The following is a 24,712-nucleotide window of genomic DNA, read 5'->3' on the forward strand; positions in this document are numbered from 1 at the left end:
CCTTTTTTGGTTTTTATGTTTATTATAATTATTGTACCAAGTGCAAGGATTAGTGTACAAACCAAACCAAAAATTAAAAAAAAAATCATTCATTCATTCATTCATTCATTCATTCATAGTCCAGCTGACTGATTGTTATTTTATTATATCTGATGTTGTTTACTAGAGATAATAACTTTTAACCCTTTCATGCATACGCCACTCCAGTGGACATTTATTCTCCAGCTGTTCTCTTACATATTCATGGGTTTTTAAGTTTTAGTTCCATATCAGCCAACACAGTGAACACTTACACACCATCCCATACACTGACATTCAGACCATTACTGTAACTTTGCTGTTCTTGATAAACCTGATCTGCACTAACATGTTTAAGTGTAAATCAATTGTTATTTGTTAGACAAGATTTTTTTTTTTTTGCATATTATCTCCATGAAGTGAGTAATTACTAGCATTAGAATATGTTAAAATGTGAGAAGACATCAGATTAGCAGCCTTAAAAATGTTTTTTTTTCATTGTTTTCATATCTCTTTCGGATATTGGGTTTTAAACACGTTTCTTTACTTCAAAAATTACATGCATGGATATTTTTGTAACTCCATAGGGAAAAAAAAACTTGATCGCATTGTTTTTTTCATGCCTAAGGAGGAATAAAAACACTGAAGAAAGAAATCTTGACTAAGGTTCTCACAATTCATGCATGAAAGGGTTAAAGTGATGTGTGCAACACATTGAGTTGAGTTGATCTGTGTTTGTCAGAACATGTTTGATACAAGAAGTGTATCTTCACTCTGAATCTGATGATGATGATGATGAGGAGGAGGATGATAAACATAATTTCAAACATAAGTAGGATAAAATATAAAGGTGAGCAAAAGGTAAAGAGAAATTACACATTTAAACAGAATACTCCGGAATATTGAGGGCAATAAATATTCTCCTTACCCCATACAAAATGCAGTTTAGCATTTAAGCAGAAGTGCAATTGGTAGATATACAGTATGTGTATAAATATACAGGGTAGATTTAGGGGTGCTATAAATATACCATATGGATTATATATAATATGGATGTACTCTAAATCCTGCTGTGCACTAACATTTCCTTTAAATACCTTCGAATGGACTGGATTCCCCACTACTGTAATTCACCCATCCTTTAAACCTCCAGAGAATGATACTGACCCAGGAACAGCAATCTCTGTCAAATCTATACTTTTATACAATATATATATATATATATATATATATATATATATATATATATATATATATATATATATATATATATATAGTACATGAGGTCTAAAGGTGCACATTTTAAAAACAGGAGGCTATTGTCTGAGAGAAAAAAGAAGAAATAGTAGTTCATGAATCACAGACAACAGTGTCATGAATATAATGTGGATGGAGGTCAGCAAACACCAACTTCCAGCTGTGAAGTCTTAAGGTTAGCAGGGAAAAAAATAGACAGCAAGCTGAGAGGAAAGGTTATAGAGAGAGAGAGAAAAAAGACAAAAGCAGAATAGAAAGAGAGATTAATTGAAGCAGGCATTTTAAAATCGATGTTGCTTCATCCAGTCCTTCCTTCCAGCAGTTCCTAACAACACATGTGCAGAAAAGAACACGTTAGCGATGGGATCAGTAATGCATGCATCACAGAAGAACACCAAGGTCTGGAGGCGGTTCTAAAGATCAGAATCAAGATGAGGAATGAGGAATTAGATGAATTTAAGATGAAGACCAACACAGTGTGCATAACAAAATGCAAGTGCACATATAGTGTTTAGTTTAATATTTAAGGTAAGACTCTGTAGCTAAAGGAATATGATGTTTTCTTGCATCCCGTGTGCAAGACAGGTATTGATTCAGAAGGATTTTTTTGTTAAACTTGTGTTTGTAGTCACAGTTTCCCTAAATTTAGCCACTAAAACTACTGCTTGTTTTTTTTTCTTTTTTTGAGAGAGAGAGAGCACCACAGAACAATTGTGCGTCATCCAAATGACCTGCAGCGGCCCTGGTTGGGATCATCCATCAAACTGCAGCGGGGACAGGAGTCTACAGGTAAGAGTCTCAGGTGGGAACATGATGGAAGTGAAGTCACCGTGGACTAAATGTGGACCCTCATAAATCTACATAAAACATTGTATTCTATCTGTAATTTACACTTCTGTGTTTAGGTGTTGGTAAAATCTTAGAATAAAGTGATTTTTCACAAGTTCCTTCTCAGGATCCATTACAGAACTGACAACACTGATAAAAGATGCACTGTGATGCTAATAACTCCTAGAGCCCCAGATTCTTCTGTTTTTTTTTTTTTACCTTCCTGAATAAATTGTCTATTTTCAGTTGGATTATGGAGTTTGATCTATTCACAGTATACATTTATGATTTTTCTTTACATGTTCTCGGTGGATTCCAATACAAAAAAACCTCTAGAGAGATAGACCATAGGTGTCAAACATAAGGCCCACGGGCCAGAACCAGCACACCAAAGGTTGCACTCCACCCCACAGGACAAACCTTATGTTAGTTCCAAACTCGGTCATTTTAACAATATTATGCGTGTTGCTAAATGTTTAGTTCCTTTGTAGATCCACTGAGATCTGCAAGTTGAAATGCACATGTGTAAATGATAAACTGAGGCATAATATTGCTAATATTGCAAATATGTGTCTTAAGAAATACGAGGTTTTTCAGGTTTTTCCCATTTTTTGGTGAAAGTGTAGTTACCTCTGCCAAGGAGGTTATGTTTTTGTCGGCGTTGGTTTGTCTGTTTGTCTATCTGTCTGTCTGTTTGTGTGGAAGATAACTCAAGAAGTTATGGACGGATTTGGATGAAAATTTCAGGAAATGTTGACACTGGCACAAGGAACAAATGGCAAAATTTTGGTGGTGATCGAGGTGGGGGGTGGGGGGGGGGGGGGGGGCACTGATCTGCCTTGGCGGAGGTCTGCGCTCTACGAGTGCTTTTCTAGAAAAGACAGCACAGACCTTCGCCAAGGCAGATCAGTTCGCCACCCCAATCACCACCAAAATTTAATCATTTGTTCCTTGTGCCAGCATCAACATTTCCTGAAATTTTTATCCAAATCCGGGGCACTGATCTGCCTTGGTGGAGGTCTGCGCTCTCCAAGTGCTTCTAGTTTGGAAATGTAAAGATTTTCATAAGTTAATTATACTGTTTTGCACTAAAACAAAAAGGAAAAATTAAGAGTTCTCATTATGTAGAGACTATTACAGGGATGTCCAGTCCTGGTCCTGGAGAGCCAATCTCCTGCATGTTTCAGATGTATCCCTCTTCCAACACACATAATTCAAATGATAAGCCTATCATCAAGCTCTGCAGAAGCCTGATAATGACCGTCAGGTGTGCTGGAAGAGGGAAGCATCTAAAACATGCAGGATAGTAGCTCTCGACGACCAGGATTGGGCACCCCTGAACTATTATGTTATATTACTGGTCCACTTTGAGATCAAAGTGGGCCGTACGTGGCCCCTGAGACAGATGAATAAAGAAGGGATAAAGATAACTAGTGTGTTGACCTGTCGGGATCTGCGGGTTCTAGATGTGGTAGTTGTTATGCTGTTGTGTATTTGTGCATGCTCTACCGCATTTGTTCAGCAGTCACCGCCAAAGTGTTGTGGCCATAGCAACGTGATTGTAAGGCTGTTGTATTCCAAAATTACTATCTCCCAAAATATTGGTCCTATCAACTTGCTGTTTTCACTAGTTTGTTCCTTGAGCAAAAATACAGTATGCCAAACTGCAGCAGTCAGCTCTTTCCTGATTTTATGCGAATCACACACACACACACACACACACACACACACATACACACACACATACACACACATGCACGTACACAGAGGCCACTTGGCTTCAAGAATATTGTTCAGGCTTGGCCAACCCTGGTCCTGGAGAGCCACTATCCTGCAAGTTTTAAATGCTTCCCTCTTCCAACACACCTGACAATCATTATCAGACTTCTGCAGTGCTTGATGATAGGGTTATCATGTGAATCAGGTGTGTTGGAAGAGGGATACATCTGAAACATGCAGGATAGCGGCTCTCCAGGACCAGGATTGGCCACCCCTGATATAGATGATGTGAACTCCTTGATCCTTGTGAACATATGGGAAAATGAGACCATAATGTAATGTAATATAATGTAACGTATTTCGGCTAAAATTTGCTTAAAGGTCTTATTTATGTCTTTGTGTATAAGAAATCAATATAAGTGAATCCCCAAAGGAACTTTGTGTTGGTAAATGCAAGTTATGCAAATTTACAGGATTTCACTTCTGTTGCAACATGTTGATGGTCATATGAACTGTGTTTTCAGGTCAAAAATGTCCAATTTCATCACAATTAATGCTATATTTTCATGTCACAAATGGCCAAGTTATATTTGAACTGAATTTACCTGAAAAACAAATATCCTATTCTTTTAGAGTCCCCAATTTTTCTTAACAGATTATATACTACATATCGCATGTTTTATTTTTACAGGTTGCAATATGGAGTATGGTGCTGATCCATCCTGCTTATGTTGCGCCAATACATACATTAAGAATGTCACACGTCACTTTTTAAATCATCATTTTTCTAATAATAAGCATTTTTATACAGACGTAACAATTCTATATTGCTATGATGATAAAGTATACAATAAATAATTATGATACTAGTTTTTGCACAAGGATCATTTCTGAAAACAGTGACATGAGCATCAGTTTGATGGGATCCGTAACAACCATGTCACATCCGTCCACTGCCACATTTTGTGTTTTTGTGTCAGCTGTTATTGTTTTAGATCCACAGTACTAACATTTATGAATAAGAGGAGAATTAGCAATAGTAAGTATATGAGTTTATTACTAATAAAGTACTGGTACTGACCAGAGCATCATGGGTAATGTCACGTCCGTCCACCAGCAAAAGTTTTCACACACATGTGCTATTCAAAATCCAGTATTTCTGAAAATAGAGCTTCTACTGTCAAATAACATCAACAGTCTGTGCACAAATGTATTAGCATTATTTCAACACAGTTCTATGCATTTCTTACAACTTTTTTTTTTTGACAAAAATGGCCACTCATTTGACCCCCTAAGTCAATTTTAGCCGATACACTGAAAACATAGAAATATCTGAACATATATATGAAAGTAGTGTTAAACCATAGATGCAAAAATTCAGAGGAGAAAGTTGTCATTTTTAACACTGTTCTTAAAAACTTCTTTCCATATCATATTTCACCTCGTAGGGGTCTTTCTGACCTGCTACAGCGCACTGTGGGAGACGGCAAAAATATAAATGAACAGGGTTGTAAACCACTGATAGGGGAATATTACCGCTTAGGATATTTTAGGATGTGTAGCTCAGTGTTTTTTTTTCGGAGCTAAACATAAAGTTTTATGGAAACTCATTTGGTCAGTTCAGTACACTTAGTCACTTTCATTGTCCCATTTGGGAAATTGAACTTCTGAATTCAACCCATCTTAGGATACACAAAAGGAGTGGACTGCCACTGAAGGTTCCTGGGGACCAAAGCCAGATCTATGCCAGCACGTCAGCCAAGGGGACTGATGGGAGAATTAACATAGCATACATGTTTGTGTATAATTCAATTACTGCATTATGTATTTGTAATGGTTGATTGTTAAAATTAGGAAAATTATTGTTTGTATATAAAATGTATTGTTTGATTGTTGTATTAAGTTAGTGATAAAGGTGTAAAAGTACTTGAGGGGTAGGATTAAATAAGTTCATACTTCTTCCTACTCTTTTTCGACCATACAAAATTCAGACTTGCACATACTTGAAGATAGATTCTGTTCATTTAAATCAGAGGTGTCAAACATGCAGCCCGGGGGCCAAAACCGGCCTGCCAATGGGTCCAGTTTGGCCCGCAGGATGAATTAGTGAAACACAAAAATTATACTGAAGATATTAACAATCAAGGATATCAAAATAATTTTAGGTCATTTCCATGTAAAGTGGGTCAGACCAGTAAAATACTATCATAATAACCTTTAAATAATGAAAACCACAAATGTTTCTCTTTGTTTTAGTGTAAAAAAAAGTAAAATTACACAAAAATGTTAACATTTACAAACTAGCTTTTTACAAAAAATGTGAAAAACCTGAACAAATATGAACAACCTGAAATGTCTTAAGAGAATTAAGTGTAATTGTACCAATATTCTGTCTGTTATTCAATGTTTTATGTATTTGTAGATCCACTGTGATCTGTAAGTTGTAATGAACATGTGAAAATGAGAAGCTGAGGCCAAATAATGTCATAAATTGTTAAAATTGCACTGTTTTTCTTAATAAATTTCATTTTGGTCATGGTTGTTCATGTTTTTCCACATTTTTTTAAAGGATGTAAAAATTTTGATAATATAATTTTGCTTTTTTCACTCTAAAACATAGAAATTAGACATACAGATTTTGGAATTGATATTATTTTTGTATTTTTGTGTTATTATTTTAATCATTCAGCCCACTGCAGGTCATATTGGGTTGTATGTGGCCCCTGAACTAACGTGAGTTATTTTGTTTTTGTTTTTCTCTTAATTTGCTTTGTTTTATTTTGTTTCTTTGCATGTTATAAATTAAAAAAAATAGAATAAAATGTTATGATAGCAGGGGGAAGCTAAGGACCTGGAGGAAACCTGCATGGCATGGGACGAAAATGCTAAATCCACATAGAAAGACCCAAGTCCACCCAATCCAGTCCTTCTATTGTCTCAGTATCAAACATGTAATATGGCTCTTATACAATTATAGAGCACCACAGGTTATCTATCCAATGACCTGGGTTAAAATGAAGTTATACCAGCATCTTTGTGATTTTTTCTGTCTACTAACATTAATCATCAGCACTGAGTGGCAGAGCAGCATAGAAAAACACCACGATATCTGTTTTCATCCATATTTTGGGGGATGACATTTGCAGATTATTAGTGAAAGCTCCTCCTCTTAAGCCTCTCCATCACCAGCAGCACATCTCTAATCATAACTCAGGTTTTCTACTTAACCCTTTATTGGGCAAGTGACTATTTTTGGTAATTTCTGCGCACATTACAAGACAGTGACAGCAACAGTTACCGAGAGTCAACAATGTCAGGTCCAATGTGGTCTACAGGGTCTGGAAGGTCCACCTCTGCATGAACAGTGAGTGTGCCTGCTTTGTTAGGTACCATGAAGTAATGGTACTAATGCAGTGTTTTTCAACCTTGGGGTTGGGACCCTACGTGGGGTCGCCTGGAATTCAAATGGGGTCGACTAAAATTTCTAGTAATTAATAAAAATAAATGAATAGATACAAAATAAAAAAACTAATTAAAAAAATATATGATGAGTTGAGAGAGACAATCCCAATCCATTAAAAACATGACAAACTGTGAAGCTGAAACTGAATCACTGTGGTTCTGTTTATCTTTCAAATGTTCATTGTGGTCGGTTTCAGATGCTGCAGCTCTTTCATAATTCATAGTTTGAGTTATTGTTTGTTCAGTATTAATTGTCAGCCTTGTAAATAGAAACTGGACTGACTGTACATATGCTTACCAAGGAAAATAAAATTCTCACTTTGTGCAGTAATCTACACCTGGCTTTTCTGCCTCCGTCCATAATAATATACATTATATAGACTAAATATCATCTAAAATTAACATTTATTTGCAACATAGTATAGCAAACTATTAAATGATCAAAAACAGATTAATTTTAGCAACAAAAAAAAAAGTCTCCGTTTTGAATGTCTGACAGAAATTTGTGATGTTAAAATAGGGTCACAAGCCAAAAAAGGTTGGGAACCACTGTACTAACATAACCACTGTATAAGGAATGATGTTCAAAGGGATAATGTGTCTGGATCAGCACTTATGTTGGTCTAATGTTCTAAAAGTGATGTTGTAATGTCCTAAAATACATATTTCTTTAACCTTACATGTATTTTTCTTGGATTTTTTATGAATTATGTTGCAACTTATGGGTAGGGGTGTGTATTGTCAAGAATCTGGTGATATGATGCAAATCACAATACTAGGACCACGATACGATATATCACGATATATCATGATACTATTAAAAAGGCAATTTTTTTGTTTCTTTTTCAAAAATTATTATTTCCTGGAAGAATTGAATTACACCAGAAATATGCCCAAATATTAAACACATTTTTATTTGATCAGAACAGGATCTAATGCTATATCACAAAATGTTCCTGAGTTAAAACTTAAATTATGTTTTACAGACATTACAGTCTAAGATCCTGTTCAAATGTTCATATTCTATTAGTTCATAACTAACATCATAACATTATTTTTGTGCGATCCCAACAAATGAACTAACATCTGCCTCTCAGACCGTAAAAAGTGCTTTTAGGATGCTTCAAATAACCATTATTTAATAAAACAGTGTAAAATAATAATAAATAACATATAAACAATAAAGAAAACCAAAAAACAAAAATGAATCTCCACAATATACAATATCTGCATTTGAATAAATACCTAAAAATATCGATACAGTACTTTTTAATATTGATACAGTATTGTGAAATGAAATATCACGTTATATTGCAGAACCGATATTTTCTAACACCCCTACTTATGGGTAGGGAACCAAATATGGTAACTTAATCGAACTTGATTTTCCATATAACAATAAAAAATTTATATTAAAAGCCTTATGTCCTATTTTGAATTTCAGAATATTTCTGAGTGCCCTATAAAGGATTAAAGCCTGTTTATTTCACTTGATTCGATTAATTCAGCTCAAAATAATAAGACTGTGACCTTAGTATCACATTATTATTAATGATCAAAAAAATACCTCCATATGTCACTTAATTGCTTATGTATTTATGTTTTACTCAACCGTTTTCTTGCGCATTAATTATTTGAGGTTGTTAACCTGCATGCTGTGATTCTTTCTCAAGGCTGGAGATAAGTAATCAGCAATTTTTATTTTTGCTCTTTTGACATTGTGTGATTCACATTCATCCTCCGTGTTTTAACCGAAAAGAAATATAAAGGAATATTATAGTAGTGGTGTTAGTTAAAGGGCTGCTTTTTTTCTAAAACACTCCTGTGAATAAGAAGAACAATGAATTGAAGACATTTGGTTTCCAGTTTTCCAATAAAGCATGTGCTTCATAGAGTAGCTGTAATCTCTATTCACCGCTGAATGTGAAGGAGAAGAAAAAAAAGAAAATCAATAGCCAGTTAAAGGTGAATAAAGAACTTTTGTTGAGAGTTGGTCTCAATGTTCTGCTGCCAAGAACAATACGAGATAAGAAATAGAACTCCTCAAATGATTCTGGATATAAAGATACTGATGTTGCTCTGCTATTAAAATGATTTCACTCAATAAACTTGGCTTAGTGTTCAGTGTAAAAAATACCACCAAATTGGTACCAGGCCAGATAAATAAATAAATTTTAAAAATACATTTAAGGAAAGATAAAAAATAAACAACTTTCTTCTAGCAAAAATGAAAAAACAAGTGGTTAGTGAATAATTTGCAATCCAACATTATGATTTATAGAGATTTACAGTACTGTGCAAAAGTCTTAAGGCACTTTTAGGTGTATTTTCGCAGGCTTGTGATGAGCATACACATGTATTTCTTGTTCTTTTATCTTCAGATGCAGCAAGAAAATAAAGGCATTATTTGCACAGCTTTAAAAGACACACAAAAACTGAATGAAATGGGTTCAAAAGGTTAAAGCTACTATTTAGTGCGACCTCTGACCCCCTGACAAGAAGCAGCAAAAAACAGAAACATCTGACATGTGTTGAATGAAACCTGATATAAAATGAATGCAATAAATCTCATATAGTCTGAACAAAAGAGTTAAAGGGAGGTCACACTAAATATGACCATTTTCAGTATAGAAGTAGTTTTTTTTTTCCTGAAACTTTGATTTTTACAGCTGTACATACTTCCTATATATCCAGGTTGTATCTTAATACGGAGACTGAAAAATGCATATGTTGGTATGAATGGTCATTATAACTTTAACCCTTTCATGCATAGTGGTCACTCCAGTGGACAGATATTCTACAGTTGTTCTCTTGTATATTCATGAGTTTTATTGTTTTAGTTCCATATCAGCCAACACAGTGGACACGTGTATCATCCCATACAGTTTAATTCATACCCTTACTGTAACTATGTTGTTTTTGATAAACCTGATCTGCACTGACATGTTTTAGTGTAAATCAACAAATAAAACTTTTTTTTTTTTTTTCATACTGTATTATCTCCATGAAGTAAAAAAAAAATAACTAGTATTAGAGTATTTTAAATGTGGGAAAACATCTGATTACCAGCATTAAAAATGTTTTTATTATTGTGTAATTTTCCATATCACTAGTTGCTTTTCTATTGACCTTCAAATTGCGCAAATATAACTTGTGCATAAAAATTTGCTTAATGGAAAAAAGACAATTTCACCAAAAGTCTCGTTTTTCGATTAAAGGTTTTTGCACTGGCAAGAGTTTGTTTTTTTTTTTTTTACACGTAGCGCAAGTGATATATCATGCAAAACTGCAAATTTAAAGACCTTTTTCCACAACTAGAGTCATGTGAATAAAAAAAAAAAATGGATGTTGATGGGAAGAAGAAGAAGAGTTTTAGAAGAAACATGGCGCATTATGTGTAGACACACTAGGAAACTAAATAATTTTTTAATTTAGCACGGGACAGAGGGGTAATATATAATAAAAATGAATATATCTGTAAATCAACACCATATTTACGTTTGTCTCCATGTTTATGGAATGACTCATCATGTCACCTTCCAATAATAAATAAACAAATCATCGCATTTGTAATTTAATGGAAAAACTGACATTATGTGCTTCTGTTTTTTCGACATTTAGTAAATATCGGTAAAGTTTTGCGCAGATGTCAGATGGAAAAGTGACTAGTGTCTGATATTAAGTTTTAAATACATGTTTCTTTGCTTCAATAATTAAAAACATGGTGTCCGACTGAGCAAGTGCATATCTGCATTTATAGTAAGAAGATGCTCCTCAAGTTAATCCCACATCTCCACTTTTTTCAGTCCTCCTCCCTGATACAAATGTCTCCAGTCCAGTCAGTCAGACTCATTTATAACTCCTCCCCTAAATTAGCTGCGCACGTAGCTGCGTTCAAGTGAATGGGGTGTGCTGCAGAAAACTCAAACTTGGACATGTCATTAGTCGTTCAGGTGAAGGCAGCGTGGACAACTCAGACTCATGGACACACAGGTGAAGCATGAAGGCAGTGTGGGCAATTTGAATATAAGAACGGCTCGTAAATGAACGGCTCGCGACGAATCGGTTCTTATCGTTCACTGTAAAGAGCCGTTCAAAAGACTCGACTCGTCCGCGAACGTCACACCTCTAGTGCCTGGCTGAACGAGTCAGGACGGATAACAGCTGGTAGATATCAGTGCACAGTAACACACCACATTTCACTGCCGGTAACGATAATGGCGTTGTAACATTTCAAATAGTAATTCATTAGATTACCCGTTACTGGAAAACAATAACGGCGTTAGTAATGCTGCTTTTTTTAACACCATTATTCCCAACACTGCTGAGAACAAACACTACCTTCCCAGTGTCAAACCATTCACATTCTATGAAGATTTTACCCCACCGAGCACCGCCTAAAACTGACCTACATAAGGCCCATGCACTAACTGAAATGCTGAAAAATGAATTTGAAGAGAAATGGACACAGAGCAGCATCCAAAAGTAGTAGCCTATCGCTTAGAAGATAGGGTAGGTAATATAAAACAGAATGTTTAATTAAACCTCTAAAGTCTTCTTGCTGGCAGACCATGTGCATATTTTATAGAAATTTGATCCTTAGTTTGTTTTTTTTCTTGCTACCCTGGTTCATTTGCTTTTTCTTAAATGGATGGAATATGAAAAGACCCCGCTCCAGAATTGAAACAGCTGGACAGTAACATTTTGGGCAACTTACAGAACATGCCTGATCACAATCAAGGGTACCAGAAAGAGTGCACATATAGATTAAAAAATAATAATGCTCTATTAAAAAATCAGACAGGCCATTTTATTTGTCTGATATTTCTCTTTTAAAGTCCGAAATATTTTTGTATTATGGTGTCTACTAAAAATTTCGCAGGCTTGTACCCCTGTCAAATCAGAAATTATTGGGTGTACGGACACTCCAGCCTAATAGCCTCCATATTTAATGCCTACAAAGATATACAAATGTTTCAGCACTCAGGATAATCACGCATTGTTTATTGCATACATGTCTTTTCTAAAAATTCCATATATTGACAGAAACAATAAAATTAGATCCACATATTTTGAATATGGTGTTCGGACACTACTTGGTGTACGGACTCTACAAGATTGGAATGGAAATCTGGCTTACCACATGGTCGCATCTCTGTTAGATCTGTAACTAAGTCTTCCTGGTACGGAAGTAAATAAACATTTGTGAACAAGTTAGAACAATATATCTATAAGGCATATACACGATATTATTGATGGAAGTATATTGGTGTACGGACACTACATGAATTTTGGTGAACAACGTGCCATTGAAAACATGCAGTTTGATGTAAACATCCGTTTGCCACATTGTTGCCAAATTTTCTGCAGACAGGGAGCATACCAAAATCTGTCTAGTTGTGCATATTTAGTCATAATAATACTGAAATAACAGGTTCCCATTCTATTATTACAATTAAAGGGCTGTAAAAGAAGGGTTTTCAGAACAAAATGGTTGATTGTCTTAATACTAAAAATAAGAATTGATAACAGTGGTCGACAAAAAAATTGTTTAAGTTTTTTTAGCTGATTTAGGATAATTTTGGTGTGCTGAATCCAAAAATCACATTAATTTTGCTCAATCAGGTCAACTTTCTGAACTATGCTACATATTGGCTTTTTAACATTTTTGCTTACATTTATGGGCATTTTCACATCATATGATACAAAATTCTTTCATATTTCTTGCAATAAATGAGTTCTGAAGATTTTACTTTTGCCAATTTATGATTAATGTTTTTTTTTTAATATTACAGGTGAATGAAATGGCTTCGACTCGAAGATCTTGCAAAAATAAGCCTGACGTATTCTGCTACATCTGCGGTGAATACACCATTGTACCTAACAGGAATCAAGCCACAAGTTTCATAAAGTGTGCTTGTGAAAATTATTTTTTTTCTCTTAAAACCTATTTTGGGTGAGAACTATATAAAAAAAATCAACTGATAAAGTCACAAAAATGTCATCAATTTTGTGAGAAGATCAAATTTTTCAAAATCAAATTAGCAAAAAAACCTGACCTGATTGAGAAAAACAGATGTCATTTTTGGATTTAGCGGTGCAAAATGGTCCTAATTCAGTTGAAAAAACATAGACAACTTGCAAAAAACATTTTTTTGTAACCCAGTGTTATCAAACAGCTGTTCAACAAAAATGATCAATAAATGAAAAGCCATGTGATGTGTGTATTTTGTAATAAAAAAGACACAGGAGTTGAGTAGTAATTATTTATTGTGTTACAAAACATTATGTACAATAATTTTGCTCTCTTATAACAATAAAATTATGCATTTTTTCACGCTCATTGGGTTGCCATTTTATCAGTTTTTATCCGATCTTCTTCAAATTTGGAGGATTGCAAGATCTAGTAATAAGATGGCCAAAGAAACATTTTGGGAATGGTTTTGGGGATATCTTTTTGCAATATTGATTAATAACTTCTGCGAATATACTTGTGCGCCTTGATTGTGATCAGGCCGACAGCCAATTGCCGAGCTAAGACACTACCTGGATACAATAACAGAATGATAATACAATCATGTGCTTTTCTTTTAGTCTGAAACAAGTGACGCCTTATGCCTAGAACATTTCATCACCCGTTGATGCTGGTTGCATTATCCATGTTGCAATTTTGCATCTTTACCAAGGTAATCACCAACGCTATAAGAGGTAATAACAGAGCAAATCATGGGCCCGGTGGTGCTGCTTTATAGCGGCGCTGCACAAAGACCTTCATCATTTTAGAGGAGGATGTTTTTCCATTGTAGCCAGACACTGCAGAGCTCGACAGTAAATATACCACTGTTTCCAAGCGCAGAAACAACAAACTTCACCGATCACTTACTAAAATACAGTCTAAGTGCTGTTTTCATTATGTTTCAAACTTTGGAATAAACTGACAGACACTATTTGCGATGTCCAAAGGTGCTATTTAATACAACACTCAAACAGTAAAATTTTGAAGGAGGCTGGAATAGCTTGTGTACTGTGGAGCCCATTTACCTTCCATTACCTCACTACATTATAGCTTTCTCATGGGCCATTGAACCATGGTAATAACCGGCAAAGGAGGTCTCAGATCATCATCTTGGTCGGACATAAAGGGCTGGGGCTGGCATGAGTGTATCTCATATTTTTAACCAAGCTTTAACAATATTTAATGGGTTTTTCTAAAAAAAAAAAAAAAAAAAAGACCACAACATTTCCAGAGAGCTTGCTGATGAAACATGTTCACAGTATCTCTTGTAGCGGAGAAATATATTAGATTATAAATGAAACTGAATAATGGTTGAGGTTCAGCAAAATTTCTTTTTTATTTATTTATTTGTTTATTTAGCAGGGACAGTTCACGTTAATGAACGTTTCTGTAAATGTGCCAGTATTAGCAAAAAAAGCTATTTTTCAACTGTTGTCCCTGGGTAAGATGTAAAATACCAGCATTCATCAAATTAGAAACATTTTAAAAATTAAGGCTACATCCACACATTACATAGCATTAGTTCACAAACACCGTATACACAGTTAACCTTTAACCCTTAGGGGTCTGAGCCTATTTTGGCTATTTTTGAGTACTTTTGATTTTGCCTTTACATACTATATAAAGAAATGTTTACTATACCCATGTTTTTTTTTTTATTATTATTATTATTTCAAACATGCAAAGAAACAAAATAAAACAAAACAAAATAAGCAAAATAAAACATTTAAATGGACAGAATCTATCTTCAAGCACATACAAGTCTGAATTTTGGATGGTCAAAAAAGAGTAAAGACAAGTATAAATTTATTTAATCCTACCCCTCAGTGCTTTTACACCTTTATCACTAACTTGATACAAGAATCAAACAATACTATTTTCCTAATTCTGGCCCATAATGCAGTAACTGAATTACACACAACAGTATGTTCATGGCAGTACAGTCATACAAACAGACTCAACAATTCAACCATTTTCTTCAATAATTACAGCAGATTTATCAGTACAACATAATCCATAAACAAACAGCCCTCATTGTCATTATTAAATACTGTACCTCTCAAGAATCATTTTTTTATATCTTTTTTTAAACTGAATTATGTTTGATATTTGTTTTATCTCCACACACAATTTGTTCTGCAGTTTTACTCCACTGATAGTGATACAACTTTTTAACACAGTGCGTACTTTATGAATCTTTAAATTTAACTTTCCCCTTAAATCATAGCCTCCCTCTCTTTCACAAAACATTTCTTGAATATTGCCTGGCAGTAAGTTATTCTTTGCTTTATACATTATTTGAATAGTTTTGAATTCCACAAGGCCAATGAGTTTTAAAGTTTGTAAAGATTGTAAAAATAGTGGATTTGTGTGTTCATAAAAACCCACATTGTGAACGATTCTTATTGCTCTTTTTTGCAGTAGAAAAAGTCTTTGTAATGAACTTGTATATGTATTTCCCCATACCTCCAAACAGTAACTCAAATAGGGTAAGATCGATGAATTATACAAAATCTAAAGTGATTTTGGTATCTTTTTTTTCAGCACAACTTCATCTATCTCATCGGTCTATTATTTTTTCACTTTAACCTACTTTATCAACAGAAAAGGCCAAAAACACACAAAAAATATAAAATCCGATTTGAAAAATGTATATAATTTATTGTATAAATAACACAAAGACGCTTAACGAATGTGATCGCCAACTTCCGACACTACGATGTGTTGAAATTGTCATGTGACTCAGTCACAGGGCCGTGACCGTGGACCCCTAAGGGTTAAGTATTAGTAAAACACCTGGAGAGACACTGGCGCATGGGCAGGTAGTCATGCACCTCAAAACAAAGAAAACTTGATTCAACACTGTAAAAAATAACTGTAGAATTAACACCAAAAAGTTGTAAAATTGCAACATAAAAAACTGTAAGTGACAATACAAAGCAAAGTTGTTTATTTGAAAATATTTTTTGCATTAACGATTGAATCAAATACAGCTGTAGTTTTTACAGGAAAAGTATGTGAACAAAACCAGATTTGTGTGTAGAAATGACGTATTTCTATTGTTTTTAGAAAATAAAACTGTAAATCGAAAAAGAATGTGGTGCTGTTTAAATTGCAAGACCATAATTTTGAAATGACAGCATATTTGCTTTTTTTTTTTTTTTTAATAAAAAAAAAGTTATTAAAAAAAAGTAAACATTTAACAATTTAACATTTTAAATTTGTAAATTAATGGGTTGGTAGAGTTGGTAGAGTAGCTCATCCAGTAACCAAAGGGTTGGAGGTTCGAATCCTGGCTCAGACTGTCCATATGTCAAAGTGTCCATGGAAGACACTGAACCCTGAATTGACCTGGTGGCTCTGGACACCATGAAGGTGTAGAAAATGTGCTAAATAAGTGCAGTCCATTTACCAGTTAAATCTACATGTTTAAAATGTTAAATCTACATGTTACTCCGTAAATAAGTTTACAGTTGGATGTGTTTTTTACAGTATTGCTCCGGAAACCACAGCTGCCAGTTTTTTCCCGTAAAAACAGGCTTTTTTTTTTTACAGTGTAGTGAAGATGAATATGAACATGAACAATTTACCTGGTTACAAGCAGCTCCTGTTAGTGAGGTGCAGTAGTACATATTATCCGGACACACGGGAGAAAACATGCAACGTGCATCAAGAGACCTGCGGAGCTCTAGGGTGTACAATGTTGATTTGATTTCAGCAAGTGTTTCCAACAAGATCTATCCTTGTAATTATTATAATTATATTGTTAAATTTAACCATGTTGTATCCATGGACAGAGATAAACTAGTCGAGTCCATGTAGGTGTTGCAGTTAACTGCCAATGGCATCATTAGTCTATTAAAATACCACCACAAATTAAACTGATTGATGCTGATTTCTTTGATTCATTTTGTTCGTTTTATCTTGATGAATAATGTTTTACACACTAAAGATAAAACAACCTCCTCCGTGTTTCCACCCTCTCGCTGTACACAAACACACACACTCACAAAAAAAAAAAAAAAGCAGTTAAATCTCATTTTAAACTCAGTTTTCATGTCTGTAAATCTTTGACAGATGCATAGAAACTCAAATAAGTAAACACACTGAAACTCACACTCCCCCAAGAGAAAGCCATCAAAGTGTCTCCTCTCCTTCAAACTGTATCCATCTGCTGTCTCAGTGGAGCAGAAAGTGTTGTTGGTGTGTTCAGCTGTGCAGAAGACTGGTGCTGTTGATGGAGTCACAGATGTCATGGTACCAAACCAGCTGTAAATTGGATTGGTGTGAAAGTGTGTGTATGTGTATGTGTGTGCGTATGTGTCGGTTTCACTATGTCCAGACAATGTCAAAGTTTATCCATCGAGACGGCTTATTCTATTTGTTCAGAAAGCCCAAGACAAACAGAAAGAGAAGGAGTACTTTATGGTAGTATTTTCTTTATCAAAAACACTGCTTTGACGGCCGTACATAGTAGAAAGGCAAAAGGGGGAGTTTTTTTCAATCAGATACGGATAGGGATAAGGTGTCAGTGTGCATGGAGAACCAAGTAAAGGTGAAATCATAAGCACAGCTCTGGAAAAAAAAAAAGAGAGAGACCACTGCAAAATTATCACTTTCTCTGATTTTACCATTTATAGTGGGTGCTTCTCTGAAACTGGTCCCTATAAACAGGACAGAGGGGCTAAAAATTCAAACCAGATGTAGACAAGTTTGGAAGCACTTTGGGTCTATTTTTAAGATAAATACAGGGTGACACAAAAAAACGGGAACTTTTTAACAATCCAATAAAACCAAGAGTGATGGAAGAAAAATATTTTATTCATAGTAATTGAAACCTTAAAACATGCCATTTAAGAAACAATGATGGGATTTTCATTTTTTAAAAATGACTTCCTGTAGATGGCGTCCTCCTGTACGAATGCATTCTTGAAATCTGCTGTTGAGATTCCTCATTGACCGCTGCAACATCTCAGCTGGGATACTGTGAATTTCATCCTGAATTCTCTGTTTTAACTCATCCAGAGTTCTTGGTCGAGTTGTGTACACTTTACTCTTGAGATAGCCCCACAAGAAAAAAATCACAAACGGACAAATCTGGCGATCAAGGGGGCCAGGGAACGTTACCGAATCTTGAGATCACACGGTTACCGAACAATTCTCGCACAGCCGCCAATGGTTACTATGGTCACCTTGTACAAGTACAGGGTGACTCAAAAAAACGGGAATTTTTGAAGTGCGTATTGGCAGACATGAGCAAGTGGCAGCACTGCGAGACAGTGACCTTGAGCAAGTAAACACACCCCCATTTTAGTAACCATTGGCGGCTGTGCGAGAATTGTTCGGTAACCGTGTGATCTCAAGATTCGGTAACGTTCCCTGGCCCCCTAGATCGCCAGATTTGTCCGTTTGTGATTTTTTTCTTGTGGGGCTATCTCAAGAGTAAAGCGTACACGACTCGACCAAGAACTCTGGATGAGTTAAAACAGAGAATTCAGGATGAAATTCACAGTATCCCAGCTGAGATGTTGCAGCGGTCAATGAGGAATCTCAACAGCAGATTTCAAGAATGCATTCGTACAGGAGGACGCCATCTACAGGAAGTCATTTTTAAAAAATGAAAATCCCATCATTGTTTCTTAAATGGCATGTTTTAAGGTTTCAATTACTATGAATAAAATATTTTTCTTCCATCACTCTTGGTTTTATTGGATTGTTAAAAAGTTCCCGTTTTTTGTGTCACCCTGTATTTCCTGAGAAAAAAGAGAAACTATTTTTTCAGATAAAACACATTTTTATATTATTTTACATTATTTTCATGACAAAAATCTGCATGTAACACGGTCAAAAGGACACGAAAATTATGTGCTACTATTTTTTTTAATATCTCTTTATTCTCTCACAGGTACATTTTGGGAATTGAACTAATAATGCAAGGCAGAGTGTTTCACAAAAATGACCGCTGTTGCAAAATCACTCGCGATTCATATGTATTTAAATGGGCAAGTTCTGCATGTAACACAAGTGGACACAATGGGTTACACACGAAACCTAGAATGAGACTGAGATTCATGAAAAACCTACATCCGGGTTAGAAAAACCACAAGGATCATCAAACACAGTGTCTTTATTTGTAGCGGTATATAAGACCATTACAAGCCTTGTTTTCAAGCTAAAATGCACTGACACCTATAGGTAGTTTTTCCTGTCTCAATTATAGTGTTATTTTTGTCCGCAATATTTGATAAAGAATTCATTAATTTTGGGATGGCTCAGAGCAAGAGTATAATTTTTTAGAAATTATCTGAGGGCATCATTAGGTACATGCTGGGGGGAAATATGTCTACATTTCTCTTTTATCATTGGGTCTAAAAAGCTGGTGAAGTGTCAGGTACCAAAATGAACCCAGTTTCATAGAATCTATCAGGTATGTGTTTGAGTAAAATGAACTTTTTGGTTTTATTCTTTAAACTACCGACAACTTTTCTCCCAAATTCCAAATAAAAGTACTGTTATTTAGAGCATGTATTTGCAGAACACGACACATGGTCAAAATAACAAAAAGATGCAGTGTTTTCAGACCTCAAATAATGCAAAGAAAACCAGTTCATATTCATTTCTAAACAACACAATACTAATGTTGTAACTTGGGAAAAGTTCAGACGTCACTATTTGGTGGAATAACCCTGATTTTCAATGACAGCTTTCATGTGTCTTGGTTCTCCTCCATTGATGTTGGATGACTTTATGCAGCTCCTGGCATAGAAATTCAAGAACCTCAGTAATGTTCAATGGTTTGTGACCATCCATGTTCCTCCAGAAGTTTTCACAGTGGGTTCAGGTCTGGAGATTGTTCTGGCCATGACAGGGTCTCCATCTGGTGGTCCGTCATCCTCACTTTTATTGACCTAGCTGAGTCCTGGAGCAATGTCTTGATAGAAAAACCAGTCCTCAGAGTTTGGGAACATTGTCAGAGCAGTGGTCCAGTAGTTGTCAATAGTAATTTTTGGATTCCAATTACTTTTGTGGTACTAATAGCACTGTTTTTACCTGTTGTAAGAAGATAGTGATGGCCACAGTAGTGGTGTTTATACTTCTCCTTCTTAACCCTCCGGTATCCTGTCCAGCAAGGCCCTTACTGAGCCCCAAGTGTGTCTTTTTGGCACACTTGTGGAATAATGTCAAAAAAATGTTCATACAGTTTGTTTTTAATTCTTTTACACTTTTTTTCTATTTCATCAACTTGAGCTGTAAATAAAAAATACCAAATACTCAATAACTGTCACATTTTTTTTAACCCCTCTAGCCCTATCGGCCCACCCGCGGGCTGAAAAAATTCTATTAATATTCATCTACTATAAAAATATAATAAATCAGGACAATGGATGTTTTTTTTTCAACTTTTGCTCAAAGTTTAGACCCTAATGTTAATAAAAGTACATCAAAAGTGTATTTTAGTGCAAACTTTAATGTTCAAACATGATTTTTAATCTTTGTGGGGTGAAATATACGCTACTGAAAATCTCTGACACAAACAATTAATTTATGCATATCATCGTCAATCCAGCCGAAAAAAAAACAGGCGAGGATAAAAAATTCTAATTTCTCTTTTAGTTTGTTACAGTTTACTCAGACATAGTAATAGATACAATATTTTAGACAATGGGAACAGATTCTGTGAGGTCTCTAAATGTCCATAGACACCAAGAACATCCATATGAACCTTATTATTATAAGTACAGTCTACTCTCGTTATACCGCCAACTTCCGTTCACGGCCAAATTGGCGGTATAGCGAAAATGGCGTTACAACGGGTTGCGTCCATAATGTGCATGTCTTTACTATATGATGTCTGTGCTGCCTCCGTTAACCCGTTCTAATTGCGTTTCTAAATAAATCTTGATTCTGTTATGTTGTAAGGGATCATTTAAAGTGGGGAAACATTTTAAGCATTATTATACCGTGTCGGGAAATGACACCCCATCATCTTGAGGCTTTGGCTTAATCCCACGTCCTCTTCCCGACATCCTGACCTACTGAGTGTTCTGCGATAAATGAACGGTGGCCGTTCCGTAGACCTACTCGTAGCTTGTCGCGATCAGCATCTGGCGCGTTTGTTTCAGTGCATTGTTAAAATTTATGTGTACTCGATGGCAATCACGCTGGCGGTATAACGGTCGGGAAATCAATGGTATAAGTGTTGTTTGTGCATGGAACTGGGCTGGCGGATGGCGATAAGCGGAAATGGCGGTAATTAATGGAATAATGCATTGGGGATTTTTGTGCAATGGTTTTGGTCGGCAGTGAGTGAAAATGGCGGCATAACGGCGGGCGGTTTAACGAGAGTAGACTGTATTATAAGTAATCCTTCATTTACTTTGTCTATGACTTTATAGGCGTTTTTTCCCCTGAAAATATGGTCAGGGTTAAACAGGTTAACCCTTTAAATGCCATGTTTGTCATGTAAACAAACCATTTTTTGATGCAAAAAACACAAAAAATATATATATTTTTTTTCAATATACTACATAAAAAGTGGATCACATATTATTTGATTTTTTCATCCTGGCATATGTCAGTGATTAACTCCAACATTGGTTAATTTGGATTATTATTTTTGGCGCTATGTCAAATGTTCAAAAATACTAGCATCTGTCACCAAGTGTGCGTAAAATGCACACCTATAAATCAAACTATTAAATATTATATATTGATTCATTTTTCTGCTCTAATTTGATTTTATTTTTGTAAATCAAGGTCAGCTCTAATCATACATATCAAATGGAAGAAATAGTGCGTTTTAGGCACACTTGGGAGACAGATCCTAGTCTTGTAATTTTCTTTTGTTTAAAATGTGCAAATTTTAGTTGGTGGACAGAATTTTAACCCTTTCATGCATAGTGGTCAGTGGTCAGTGGTCATAGTGGACAGTTATTCTACAGCTGTTCTCTTATCGTATTTTAAAGGATTTTATTATTTTAGTTCCATATCAGCCAACACGGTGGACACTTAAGCATCATCCCATACACTGACATTCATACAATTACTGTAACTTTGCTTTTGATAAACCTGATCTGCAGTGACATGTTTGAGTGTAAATCAGGTACTTGTTATTGTTGTTAGACTGCCCTTAACATTACATTTTTTGGTTTTTTTTTTTTTTTTGCATATAATCTCCATAAAGTGAGTAATAACTAGTATTAGAGTTTGTTAAAATGTGACAAAACATCAGATTAACAATATTTTTTAAAATGATTTCATAGTTTTCACACAGTGTGTCAGTATATACACGCTTCTTTGCTTCAAAAATTAAACACATGGTGTCCAGCTGAGTAGACATTTTTGCAACTCCATGAAAAACAGGTTCATAAAAAAACAATTTCAATCACTTTTTTTTTTTTTTTCATGCCTAAAGACAGGGGTGTCAAACTCATTTTAGTTCAGTCGCCAGATTCAGCTAAATTTGATCTGAAATGGGCCAGACCAGTAAAATAATGACATAAAAATATATAAATAATGTCGACTCCAAACTTTTCTCTCTGTTTTAGAGCAAAACAAGTTAATTTACGTTATGAACAGGTTTACATCTACAAACTATCCTTTCAAACAATGTGAATAACATGAACAAACTGAAAAAATAAGTGTAATTTAACAATATTCTGCCTCAGTTTATCATTTACACATGTATGTTATAATATACAGATCACAGTAGATCTACAAACACACAAAACATTGAGTAACAGGCGGAATCTTGTTAAAATTGTACTTACTTCTTTTAAGACATTTCAGGTTATTCACATTTTTTTTTCAAAATTATACTTTGTTTTAGTGTAAATACATAAAATATTTACATTTTCAAAGAGAAACACTTTCACTTGTCATGATTTTTATGTTATTATGGTAGTATTTTACTGGTCCTGCCCACTGGAGATTGAACTGGTCTGAATGTGGAACCTGAACTAAAATGATTGTTAATATCTTAGTGTAATTTTTGCATTTCACAAATTCATCCCAAGGGCCGGACTGGACCCTTTGGCGGGCCAGATTTGGCCCCCGGGCCGCATGTTTGACACCTGTGCCTAAAGAGGAATAAACTAATAACACTAAGGAAAAAAAAAAAAAAAATCTTAATTAAGTTTCTCATAATTCATGCATGAAAGGGTTAAAGATCATGCAAAAATGAACAACTTTTGAATTCTAACCTTATTTAAATTGTGAAAAATAATATGAAGTTTTTTTAACACAAAGTGTGCCTAAAAGATGCACCCGGATACCGGAGGGTTAAATAAGACACGGATCAGGTTTTTATTCAGTAGAATAAGGTGTGTTTGTGTTGGAATTCAACAGACACAGGAATGGAACGGCTGTCGTACATGCACACATGCTGATTTCACAGGAAATTGCAGTGGTCTCTGAATTTTTTCCACAGCTGTATATAGAGTCTGTTTTTCTGCATAAATATGACTTAATGCACAGTCCAATTGTCATGTAAGTCCTAGAAGTCGGTAAAGGGAACCAAACGAAGCAATGCAGACATAAACATTCAATTCATCAGGGTATTTATTATAGAAAATGTAATGAAAATACAATCTTTAGTAAACATCTTGTATGTGGTTAAAGTAAGTGAACCTCTGCCTAAACCAACTGGTGCGACCCCTTTTTTTTTCCGACAATAACTTCAACTAAATATTTATGGTAACTTTTTATCAGCCCTGCACATTGGTTTGGAGGGATTTTGGCCCATTGCTCCGAACAAAGCAGCTTCAACTCAGGGATGTTGGCTTCTTTGCATGAACTTCCTGCCTCATGTTCTTTTACAGCAGTTCGGTAGGATTAAGGTCAGCACGTTAACTCTGCCCCTGCAAAACCAGGGATTTAGTCTGCTTTAACCGTTTCTTAGTTGAACAACTTGTTTAGTGTTGTTCTCCTGCTGCATGAGCTACCTTCTGTTCTAAGATGGACATATTGATATTTATCTTATACGATAAATTTTTGTAGTACACTTTAGAATTCATAGTTCTGCTGGAGACAGTAAAGCATGACGCAGCAGATGGGATAACACTGTTACGTAAGAATGCAACATTTGGTCCCTGCCAGCCATAATGCTTCTTACTTAAGCCAAAAAAAGTTCTACTTTGGTTTCATCTGTCCCCAGAACATTCTTCCAATAGCATTCATGCTAATCCACATGGCATTTAGGAAAACAAATGAGGCAGAAATGTTTTATATAGAGAGAGGTGGCTTCCTCCTTTGCATAATGTGAAGAACTGATAGTAGCATCACAGACAATGTTAGATGTGAGAGAAAAGCCTTCAGTTTCCAAGAAGTTTCCCTGAATATGGGCACAGCACGGCATATGCCTAATGATCATCTATCTATCTATCTATCTATCTATCTATCTATCTATCTATC

This window comes from Sphaeramia orbicularis, chromosome 13, assembly GCF_902148855.1.
Source record: "Sphaeramia orbicularis chromosome 13, fSphaOr1.1, whole genome shotgun sequence".
Taxonomy (NCBI): domain Eukaryota; kingdom Metazoa; phylum Chordata; class Actinopteri; order Kurtiformes; family Apogonidae; genus Sphaeramia; species Sphaeramia orbicularis.